The 12,332-nt window shown below is 40.7% G+C and overlaps 1 protein-coding gene across 4 annotated transcripts in view; it reads right to left on the reverse strand.

Moving 5' to 3' along the window:
- The window catches only part of cdh6 (cadherin 6), a 35,190-nt gene extending 24,783 nt beyond the window's left edge, over positions 1-10,407 (reverse strand). For 3 of the 4 annotated variants that reach the window (XM_021613319.3, XM_090182309.1, XM_021613321.3), the window contains exon 1: positions 10,190-10,372. The gene's annotated coding sequence lies outside the window, so the exon portion shown is untranslated. Of the gene's footprint in view, positions 1-10,189 lie in introns of all 4 variants that reach the window. The other variant, XM_021613320.3, reaches the window with a different exon arrangement.
- Positions 10,408-12,332: the final 1,925 nt, after the last annotated feature.

Raw genomic sequence — 12,332 nt, forward strand, 5'->3', positions numbered from 1 at the left:
CCTTCAGGTGACACGACACTCATTCTCTCACTATTCTGCCTTTAAAGCCTTGCATTTCATGGCAGAGGGAGGGCTGTACTTTAAGGCGTCAGCATGCTACAGTTCGGCTAGCGGCTAGCCAAACCGAATTAGTGCTCTCATACTGCCTTAATAGACCTTCGCTGAAAAAAACTGGGAAAAAATCAGCAATAGTACTGTTTGTCCATTTTGTGACACCGTAGTTAGTATCCACATCCTCAAAATAGTCACATCCTGAAAATAATTAATCTATAATAACTCAATAAATCGGTCATTCATTTTGACGTTTTTGACGAGGGTGTTTGGTGCAGTATTTCTAAATGACTGAATGTGCATGAAAACGAGTCGTCTCTCGTTGAATGACAACAAAGACTTTACTGAAGAATCCCTACTGTTGACCAATCACTGACGAAGCGGGGTAGACTTCGGGTTACCAATTTCGGCTTACCTTAAGAAACATGTTTGTGTGCCCGAACAACCGAAAAAACCCTTACCGAAGTCCAAAACAAACAAAAACTTCACAAAATGTCATCATAATATATGCACAAACTCTTCCAAACTGTTTCAGCTGGGAAGCAAAAGGACGTCTTTAGGGTGTTGAAGAGTAGTGGGGCCCTCCCTGCAGACAGCCTCAGCCTTAGCCTCAGCGGGCCTGATGAGTCCCATAGGAGCAATTAGAGGTGAAGAAAGGAGAATGTCAACCCTGGGCTGCTTCCGTGTGAGGAGGGAGAGAGAGAAGGCGGTCGACAGGTACAAGACCTGCTACAACAACAGGGCAGAGCAGCCTCATAAAGGCACCTAATGCCTGCCTGTGTCACAGACACATACACGCTGTCTTCAGACTTCTAATGAATAAGGCATGGAGGTGGAACTATCACCTGTTGACTTTAACTTTGGAACAGTTTTAGTATGGTTCCATGTACTGTATTACAAAAATGAATGTGTTTGGTATATTAAAGCAGCAGAGGCTGATATAAAATAATAAACTCAACATTTTGCATTTCTAAGAACACTACAAGTACCCCAGTGCATGTTTTTTCTGTATCTATACTACAGTTTTCAACTCTCTCCCCAAAAAGGGCAAGTCTGGAAGATAAATTGCGTTTAAGTGGTGAATGTTAGGAGGGGGCCTGCTATCAGGTTGCCACCACCCAGAGTGATAGGCAGCCAAACTGTTCACTGTCATTCCCCAGGGACCAATGGGCCGTCGATACCTATTGATCTGTCTGTTTAGGAGGGGGGGGGACTTCAAGATGCCCTAGTATCTATCACCTTGCTTGGCTCTGTTTGCAACACTCTTTGACTTGTATGCTCTAGGTGATAAAGATCTCATTTCAAGTAACATCTGTTCTTTCTTTGTTTTGTACCATTGAAAACAAAACAATGTGTGAAATCAACTGATGAATGATAATTTGACATATCTTATTCAATCTGTACGATCTTACAAAACAATGACTTGAAAACATGCATACTACATTTGCATTGACCAGTCTGATTTGAGCTTGTACAACCATTATAGTGCCAATTCTTTGAGTAGAAAAGACTGTCACACAACATGAATGGTAATCCCTCTCCTCTCCTCTCCTCTCCTCTCCTCTCCTCTCCTCTCCTCTCCTCTCCTCTCCTCTCCTCTCCTCTCCTCTCCTCTCCCTTCAATTACAAGGGTCCCAGTCCCCCCCTCCACTCCAGCTATAATCTCCCCAGCAACATTTGTGCACTAATCTTAACAGGAAGAGATAATAGATGTTGAGTCCCCTGAATGGGACTGACATGTGCACCAACACAATTACTGTCAGGGAGCGTCGCTGGCGCGCTCATACCAGATGGGACCTCTTAATTACGTAACCGGAAGAGGGGCATAATGTGATTTGGAGGCAATGTACGTTACGTTGTGCCACATCCGATTCAGTATCTATCTGTCCTGTATTGCCCTGTTTCCAGAATTGTCTTCAAATGGCTGGACGCATGTCAGTTCCATACCTAGAGAAGCTCTTCTGACGTGATTGCATTTTGAGTATAAATAAATTCCGCAAACTTGAAAGACGTCAGCGAACAGTTTTCCAGATTAATACGTGTGTGTGTGTTTGTGCTGTTTAGAACCCCCAAAGCTGTTTTGGATCCTCAATGATCCATGCCTGGTTCATTGCTTTAGGTGTTGGATACTAAAGAAGATGACAACCCATTAAACTGTGTGGGTCTTTCATTTATGGCGTCTTCGTCAATGGGGCTGCCTGTGTAAGCCAGTGTCTCATAGCGTGTTTGTATTGTGGGTGGTTGATTGTGATTCCTCCTTGGAGGAGGAGAAAGCGTGAGAACGGCAGCTTTATGGTGTGCTTGTGCAAAGACCTAGCAGGAGTGTTCAGGTCAGAGCTTTCTCTCCACCATTGTGTCCAAGCACTGGAATGTGGCTGGCTCACTATTACAATGCAAATGTGCCAGCGTCTGATGGAGCTACTCTTTATGTGTGAGAGCGAAAGAGAGAGAGAGAGAGAGGGGGGGGGGGGGGGGGGGGAGACAATTAGTCATTAGCCTACACATATGACAGCGGCTGTAGGGCAGAATTGATTGTATTTCTCTCCCTTTTTAGCCATAATGCAGTTCAGGATCTGACCAGCTCGTCTAGTCATTAGTCTATACCTGGCCTTGTTCTATGGTCTTCTTGCACCTCAGATAATTAACCATAAAGGAATCATGACACTGATTCATCCGTGAACAGCACACTTCTCCAGCGAAGGTGAGCATTTGCCCACTGACGTCGGTTGATGCCGAACTGCAGACAGGCCAAGTGAGGATGACAGGCACGTTGATTATCTTCCCAGTTTGTACATAAATTCTTTGGTTGTGCAAACCCACAGTTTCATCAGCTGTCCGGGTGACTGGTCTCAAACGATCCCTCAGGTGAAGAAGCCAGATGTGGAGGTCCTGGGCTGGAGTGGTTAGGCTGGTTAGACATACTGCCAAATTCTCTAAAATGACGTTGGAGGCGGCATACGGTAGACAAATTAATATGCAATTCTCTGGAAACAGCTCTGGTGGACATTCCTGCAGTCAGCATGCCAATTGCACGCTCCCTCAAAACTTGAGACATTTGTGGCATTGTGTTGTGTTTCAGAACTGCACATTTTTCAGTTGTCTTTTATTGTCCCCAGCACAAGGTGCACCAGTGTACTGATCATGCTGTTAAGTCAGCTTCTTGATATGCCACACCTGTCAGGTGGATGGATTATCTTGGCAAAGGAGAAATGCTCACTAACAGGGATGTCAACACATTTGTGCACAATCCCATAGAGAAATGAGCTTTTTATGCATATGGAAAGTTTCTGGGATATTTTATTTCCGCCCATGAAACATAGCACCAACCACTTTACATGTTGCGTTTCTATTTTTGTTCAGTATAACATAATTATAATTATATGGCCAAATACACTGTCCATTTTCAACTGACTCCTACTGTCCTCTCCTACTGTTCTCATTTCATATTTCACGTCTAAAATGTGAAATACTCCCTGTTCCATGTTCGCACACATTAAACACCCACACGTCAGAGGGAGCAGCATTCAGCCAAATCACCTTGGCAGAGAGCAGTGCAGTGGGAGGAGAGCAGGGTCAAGCACTGGATGACCCTCAGAGGTCAATATGTCTCATCATGTTCAAGATGTGGAAGAAGCACTGGTGATCTTGAGTTACGCCACAGGCTTGGTCAATAAACTGCTTGATGTTAATGGTATGGAGATCCTAATATCATCAAATGGTCAATAGGAGAGCAACCTTTGAGCATGACATCATTAGATACTGAAAACAAATAGGCCTACTAGTAATGCGTCAGCTTACAAAATACAGCTGAATGATACAAGGGTAAAACCATATACAGCACAAAGGAAAACGTTAAAAGTTGCCTTTCATATCTACCAACATATTCTCATTCTTTTCCACGCTTGTTAATAGAGCGACTGGTGCTATTAGCAATTCTGTTTTAAACTAGCTTTCCTACTGCACATCAATGCCCTCTTTTCAAATCAATTCAATTAAGCTTGACAAAGCTTGAGAATTAAACAAACCAATAAAGCTAGTATTTCTAATGGAAAGAAGAGAATGTGTGTGGGTGTCACACCAGGGTGTGTGTTAGCCTCTGGGTGGGGGGAGAGAGCTCTCTCTTTTTCACACCCCAAACTCGTATTTACAGCCAATCCTCCAATGATACAAGATAAAGCCTGTGATAAATAACAAATAACACTCGTACTAGAGGTTGCAACTTTCTCAATCAACAACAACAAATCGATGGGTCTGTTTTCATAGCTGCTAGGACATCATCAGAATAATACTTCAATTCCCTTGCCTTCACTGATCTTTGCAGACTATTACATTTTGGGGTGTTAAATGTACAGTAGTTTGTACAGTAGTTTTTTCCAGCCCATTAACCTAAGGTCTCATTTAAACTAGAGATATCAGTTTTTTTTGCATTGGATGCGTCTCTATCCACCACATATGCCTATGTACTGCAACACTTCGGCTTCTATGGGGAAAGGTGAAAAATCTACAGAAGTGTTCGTCAGACCATGAGACGTCCCGAAAATCGGTCTTCTCACAGAATCGTCTGTAGCGTCCCGAGCGGTTTGGCCTACACACTACTATGACCCGTCTATGGAACGATGAGACTCTCACGAACACGTACATGTCGGTTGTTTTGCCTCACAAGACTCGTTTGAAGGTCCCCCCGGTACCAGTTGAAAAAATGTATGGAAGTATATATGGAGACTGTTTAGATGCTAAAAAATAAGGGGCTAAATACAAATATACAAAGAAATACTAATGTTTCCTGATCTTTCTTATATCTCTCTGATATAGGACACACTTCAGAACAAACTTCATTTTGATTGGGGAGGGGGGGACTATCTGTTATTCAATGCATTTGTATGGGCTAATAGCAGTATGTGAATGTAAATTGTTATTTAGGCAATTTTTTCTTGTTATTCCAGGTATAGTAGCGTTAAAAAACAGAGAGAGATTGAATGACAACATTAGGCCTTGTTATAGACCTGCTGACTGCAAATGAGGATCCCTCTATAATCTATAATTGCCATGGCTGTCAAACAGTGCAAGACATTTTTTGAAAAGGGGCATAAGTTGTCTTCAAAAGACAATGTAATACTATGCTCCAGACAGGAGAACAGATTGCTTGCCAAAATTAATTGTTAATTTGAGGATATCAATTCTGCAATTCATTGTACTCTGCCTATGCTATTCAATGGCTTAGATATAGTGCATTGTACTCTCAGAAGACCAATATTTGTGGTGTGATCCAAAATGTCAGGAGTTTGATCTATAAAAACACCTGTATAGGTAACTGATGACATACCTGTGCTATTCAATTCAATCCAACCCCTTGCTAGCTTGACAAACACACGGGACAATGGCCCATTGTCAAATGAGGTGACAGAGCACACAAGCACATTTACATTCAAAACTATTTACAAACTCTAGGTACATTTACATACAGACCCCATATAATTCAATTTGATAATGATCTGTTTGTCAAATGTGAGTGCACTACGATTACGTCATGGTAAAATAAAACTCCTGATGGATGATATGTTATGAATAAAGAATAGGTCTTCTGAGAATACAGTGGATGGTACGTACTAGTCACACTCACTCTCAATAACACTTTTAGACATGTTAGATGAATATAGTGTAGAAAAAATGTTTGAGAGACATGAGAGTGTAAAATAGTCACTATGTGAATCAATATACCCATTTAAGAACATCCATTCCTGTGTGCATGTTCCATTGTGACCACATGAGGGCACAATTAAAGAAGCTGTTTGAATTTTCCAAATGAGAATCAATCGGAATAACCCATATAGTTGACATAGAAATGAATCATAATTCCCTATGGTGAAGGGTCACATCATTCTTAATCAAGTTTTAAGACAGCAGGATAATCAATCCTCTTCTACTGGAGTAGGCTAATCAGTGGAAAGCAGTTTGTTCCAAAGGTCACAGTGACCTGGTTGGGTATTGGGAAACTGGGAGTACTGGGAATACTGAAGACACTCAGAATTTTGGGGATATTTACAACATCCATACAACAGACATTTCTAAGATAATATTATCATCATCAACCAACAGTATTTCAGGCTTTTGACATTCAGAGAAATTGTTTTACACCCATTGCCTCTCTTGGTACAGTATGCACTATTATGTGCCCAAGAAGGTGTGGAAATAATCAGTTGTGATTTACAACAAATACTTTTCCTTACTCATTAATAGGGCACACACCACAAAAATATTTGAATAATTTGAACAGGCTGATTGGTCTTTAAAGGGGAATGGAAGCACTTTAGGAAGTAAAGCTAAGCAAAGATATGTATTCCATCCACTAACACTAAACATGTGCACATAACATAGAAACCTCTACATTTTGGGGATTTTGATATTGAACAACTTTTTTTTAGAGGTATAGGTAGTGCCAACTTGAATTGCCATAGAAAGGGCTGACGCCAATGCGTCATTGACAGGGTTGAGCAAATTGTTAGTTTTGTCTGGGGACTGAAAGCGAATGTTGCCACCGGGAGGCGCCTTGCCTCCACTGGCTCTGAAAGGGTTCTCACAACTTTGTCAGCTTTGCAATTGAGATCAGGACAACAATATTAAGGTAAGAAACGGTATATAGTTCATTTTTATTTTTCCCAATTGATAAAACGAGTCTGTCAGCCAAAAAAAGGCAAGGTACAGTAGCTAGCTAGATCTAGATCTTGTCTTGCCTTTTTTATGTTAATGTCAACTTTGACAACTATACGTTTAAAAAAAAATCATATTGTTAATTTGAAGAGCATTTGTCATTGGTATGAGCTAAGAGCTCAAATTAACTGGCTGGTGTCTGATTCTACAGTAGCTAGCTAGCTAGCTAGCCAGCCACAAGAGAGGGCTCCTGCAGGATTGCTATTTTACCAGTAAAATGTATGATACCCATATCATTATTAGTTAGCTATCTAGGTAACGAGCTACATAGCTAGATATCTCATTAGGTATCTGTTTATCTATGATTCCTAAAAACTAGTAAGCCTGCTGGGTGTTGTTGCAAGAATGAATGTAGCCTAAGCCAGAAGCCTAATCATTTTGACTAGCTATAGCTATGATTTCTGAAAGCTCAGGCTGGTAGTCCGTTTGGTAACTATCCTAAATCATCCTGGTCTACCTGGTAACTGTCAATGGTGTATTATTGTCATGTACTATTAGGCCTATATACTGTATATTCAGCCTACGTTTAAAAAAAAATACTCTCTCTCTCTGTCTGTAGGACACTGGTGGACTGTGGAGGATGACACTATTGACATGTCACCTGTGCACCAGGAAGTCAGTAGAAGTTGATTACCACTTGATTGATGTGGTGCAATTGTATGTCATATCCTTCGAAAGGACTGTTTCTCAGCTTTCAAAATATTAATAATGTTTTCATATATGGTTTGACACCAGTACATTTTAAAGCAATTGCACACGAGAGGGCGTGCTAAACAACTTTTTTAGCTGTGGTCATAAGCCGAGTACTGTAGATCAGCACAGCCACAGTCAAAGTTGACATTTAAAAAAAAAAAGTCATTTCACACAACTTTGAGTGTACAATTGCTTTTCTACAACTGGTTACCAATGAAATAAAACATGTTATTTCGATAAATGTATTCATAGGCAACTATTTAATCCCTCAACAAAAATATAGGCCTAGTCCTGACACGTCTTTGGTTGCTAGCCAAGCCGGCTGGCCGTTCATTCTGTCGGTTAGGTTGCCCGAGGCACGACGTCTTTTTGTTCTATATCTATGGATGCAACGCAGTCGTTCATTCTAAATGTTTCGCTGCCATGCTGGCTGGCAGTGCTCTTATTCCTTGCTTGCTAGCTAGCCAACTACGGCTAACACAGTCAGGTCAAACAGTGCAGCTAAAATAACAGCAAAGTAACTGCATTTGCGTTTGTTTAAGCTGTTTTGGATACATTAATGATGTGTGATTGGCATAGAAAATGTGCTCTGTTGTCAGGACACTGTTCAGAGGAGCTAGCCACCTACACAGCTAACACAATCACTTCAAACTGAAGCTGTTAAGACAGCAAACTAGCTGCATTTCATGTTGTTTTACCTGTCCGTTCATTGTATGGATTAGTTTGCCCGAGACGCGACCCAGTTGTGAAGTATTTTTGTTCTATATCTATGGACGTGACCCAGTTGTTCCTTCTAAGTGTTCCGTTGCCATGCTGGCTGGCAACGCTCTTATTCCTTGCTTGCTAGCTAGCCAAATATTTCTAACACAGTTACATCAGATGGAACATAAAAATTCTTCTGATTCAGGATTTTGACCTGCTGAAGAAATATGTCCGTTCATTCTATTGGTTAGGTTGCCAGAAACGTGGCCCAGTCGTGAAGTCTTTTTATTCTATATCAACAGAAGTCCCAGTCGTTTGTTCTAAATGTTCTATTGCCATGCTGGCTGGCAACACTCTTATCCCTTGCTTGCTAGCTAGCCAACTATGGCTAACACAGTATCGTCAGATGGAACAGAAAACAAGATTCCCATTTTTGCATCATAGGCTTACCTATGCTAAATATGTTTTTTAGTTTGGCGTAGAACGCGTCTCAACCAATCACAATGCTTGTTTTGACCAACCCGCTGTAAAATAATCATTAATGCACGCAGAGTTCATGGTCTTTCAGACAATTTGGGGATTCAGCCATTTTTGGGATGCAACAATGGCAAAGTGGTGATTTACAGTTACAGTTAAATGGTGTTCTAAAGCCTAGTGTTTCCATTCTCCTTTAACACAGAATTAATACAATGAAAAGGTTACATTTTCAGTCATTAAAAACGCTATTTGCCCTCCCGAAATATGTAGTCAAAGTGCAGTATAACTGCAGTACACTGCAGTATAACTGCAATATGCTGCAAATACGGTGTCCAAAATAACACTGTTTTATTCTGCAGTAATTTGCAGTGTAACTGCAGTTCAACTGCAGTACACTGCAGTTATTCTGCAGTTATTGGGTCCAAAATACCACAGTCGACTGCAGTTTCTACACTTTTACTGCAGTTTCCAAACTGCAATCTTTTTTTATAAAGGTGACAACCACCAGAAATACACAGGTTAAATAGAAGACACTTGTTGCTGTGGAAAATAAACGGCAATGCTTTGCCTGTATTTTCTTTTTTGACATAATTACTCATTCACAAACTCCTGGGGCATGCTCTGCACATATGGGCATAGCAAACTGGGAATGGTAAAATACAGGTGACTTGCCTCAGCACTGCACTAACGGGTAGATTTGCATTTAGGGTAGCACCTACATCCACATTGGAGTGCATGTACACTCCACAGCAATAGAGTGCCAGTGTCTAAACAATAAATAAAACAATAGGCCTACACATCAAATATTTCTAATAAGACACAAAAAGTGTACACTGTTGGCTATGAGTGCTTTATCAATAACAATGTCAATATCAACAGTAATCTACAGTAGGCTAATATATCACGAGACCTTCCATGACCATTCAACAAACAACATGGTCCTCATAATCAATTTCTATCTCAAAAACATGGGTTGTTTACAGGGTAGCCTTGATTCAATCCTCTGACATGTCGCATTGAAACGGGGACACACACCTTAAACCACACAGTGCCAAACAACACTACCGCTAAAGATATGACTGCCACTAGACTCTGAAAATAACAAACAGTAAAACTTTAAGCCGGGTCAATTAAATTAAGTTATAATTATAATTTAGGACCTCTAATTGAATCATGACATACTATCCAGGGAACATGAAAATATGCAGCTTTTTACACACACAACCATATTGCAGTCAGCCTAGGCTACCGGTACATGTCAAATCCAGCAATTCGGGAAGTGTATTATTATTTTCTAGAAAACATAGATTATTTCCTTTAAATGAAGTTGTAGGCTGATGAGACCGACTATGACGAATTCATGAGATCGTCCTACATTAAATTATCCAATGAAAGCAACTTTGATGAAGTTATAAGCTATTTATCACAAAATCGAATATCATCCTTCAGCTATAAAAATAAAAGGAACCCTTTAAAGTGCGTGTGTTTTTAAATACTGTAAAACGACTTTTTCATGAGCGCTATTTGAACATATACAGCTAAATAAAACATCACTTACCAATGTTTGACGTAGCTGAAAGCTCAATCAATGCGCGCCTGTGTGAATCCGTTGCATGCAACTGACTCACTGAACGCGGACTGGTGCCTGCCTTCTCTTGCTCTCTCTTTCTCTCTCTTTAGTTCATGATGAGCATCCCTTGCTCTCTCAGCCTAGAAGTTGAGTCGGACTCTAGCTGCTCCTGATTGGGTGTCAGCCGCTGGTTTACGATTAAAGGGACAGGCTGAGTTGAAAATGACTAATTTATCACCAATATTTATGAGGGGTTTTTCCAAGCGATTTGCAACAGGGGCACATAATTTTTCTCATGAGCCATTCTTACAAGATAATATTGTTCTCCTGCCTTTCAAAGCTAATTAGCATCTTAAAAGAATTGCATATTCAACAAACACTGAAACAATTAAATCTACAACGATAGTTTGTGACAATGCCTTGACAATGAGAGCATTTCAATAATGAAATTTGTTATTGCCTTGGTTTGGCTACCTAGACACTTTTGTGTCCTTCAAATGTTCCTTATGTAGCCTATAGCCATAGGCCTACAACTGTTACCACTGAGTTTGGACAATTAAATGTCACATAGGCCTATTCCACAATGGACACTATTTTCCACCTGCCCTAAATCAAGCTGTCTTGATCCACATTCACAGAGGTTGTTGGTTGTGAAAACCTGCAGGATGCATTTTGTAATGAGAGAAAAATGTCAGTGTTTCTGACAGACTGGGTGGGTGGTTGAGGAAGGCACCTGAGCACTGTCACTGTCTGACGGTTAAAATGGCTAAAGGGTCATAGGGATGTGCTTCTCACTTTGACAGCGTGATGTCCTGAAGTCTCATCAGTGTGCTGTGTGAGCTCTGGGGCTCTGGGCTTTGACAGCCATTGTTTCAGAGAGGGGTATCACTTGTTTCAAGCAGAGGTATCACGCTCTGTAACTCTGTTAATATTTGACAAGAGGAAGGATTCCCCCTGGTGACCTAGGTACACATTCCTATTTTTACATTAACATTTCCTCTGAAGTATTTGATTAATACATCATTATACACACACCAAACAATCAACAACTAGGTAATATGATGTTACTTATCTTTTTAGAGTGTTACTACACAGGTATGAGAATGTAATGTAGTGTTACCAGAGAGAAAATGTTAAAGGTATGACATCTGAGGTGGAGGCAGCGATAGAAGGAAGCCTCACAGTGACCATGCCCGGATAACTTTTAATAATACGTTTAATTGCCCAGTTAATGCAGGTGGTTCAACAACAGAGACATGTATCCAATGATCATGTAGCAGATTGAGTATACACATAACCCAGTTGATATAGCAATTCCCTTCCAGCTAGCTGACCGAATGTCTGGGTACCAAATGGCACCCTATTCCCTATATAGTTCACTGCTTATGACCAGAGGCAATGGGCTCTGGTCAAAAATAGTGCACTATATAGATAATGGGGTGTGATTTGGGAGGCAGCCAATGTCTTTCTAATTAGGATGCCCACCACAGGCTCCAGCAGACCCAGGCTCATATATTACAATGTTGAATGGACAGTCTGAAGTCAGAGCACACCCCTACTGATCCTCCCCCTAGGCCCACTGACTGGCTCTTCAAAACAGTTATTGCCAGAACAGGGAATGGCAGTGGCAGTAAACTAAACATAGTAGATTTATTGTATGTTATTTAATCTTGACATTACCTAAATGTATTATTTGACATGCCCGATGCACATTCCACTCGTCTGCTGCTGACGACGTTGAATTTCTTAAATCTATGAAGTCATTGTGGTGGGTGAGTTCGGTAAAAACAAGCTGCATGTACCCCCCCCCCCCCCCCAACATAACAATTGGGCTAGTGGATATTTAATAGATGGATCATACACTACCAAATGTATATACATTAATTCACAAAACAGCATATTACTGTCTCGATTAAGCCATCAGCCAGTATTATCCTGACTAATTAAGGATATACACATTATACAGATAATTATTAGGTAATGGCCTAAGTATCTTGAAGTGACCACCATGTCGACCTACTTATTACTACCAAAGCCTGATGGTTTTAAAGTAGATTACTGTGCTGATGGGGAGATAATGGTAAATGTGGTAATGGATAACTGTTTGATAGTACACATACAGTGCTTTCAG

The sequence above is a fragment of the Oncorhynchus mykiss genome, chromosome 8 (genome assembly GCF_057628025.1).
Source record: "Oncorhynchus mykiss isolate SJ-2025 chromosome 8, ASM5762802v1, whole genome shotgun sequence".
NCBI classification, from domain to species: Eukaryota; Metazoa; Chordata; class Actinopteri; order Salmoniformes; family Salmonidae; genus Oncorhynchus; species Oncorhynchus mykiss.